Raw genomic sequence first — 380 nt, forward strand, 5'->3', positions numbered from 1 at the left:
CCGAAGACCAAAATAGTGAGAATAGTGAGTTTTTACCAGAAAAGTGAGTAAAAGTGAGTTTTTTCAAAAAAGTGAGAAAAAGTGGGAAAAGTGAGTCGCTAGCCTGGTGCCGAGACGATCTAACTCCAATCTAACCCATCTATGACCTTAGACGTTCAAGCTTTAGGATTTTTAACGCAGCAGGATATGAAATTTTTGATCAGCTTGAGATAATTGTACCCAAGCGCTCGCTTGTAAAAAAACACCTGCAGACTTTAAACGTAATATCAACGGTAGGCGGTAGGTCTCTTGGCCACTCTAAATCAGAAGGGAAAGAGTCCCGAGTCTGGAAAGACGAATGCTACCGGAACCAGACTGACCTCACGCAGGAGGCAACTCGT

This window comes from Frankliniella occidentalis, unplaced genomic scaffold (genome assembly GCF_000697945.3).
Source record: "Frankliniella occidentalis isolate FOCC.00 unplaced genomic scaffold, Focc_3.1 Scaffold568, whole genome shotgun sequence".
Lineage (NCBI taxonomy): Eukaryota > Metazoa > Arthropoda > Insecta > Thysanoptera > Thripidae > Frankliniella > Frankliniella occidentalis.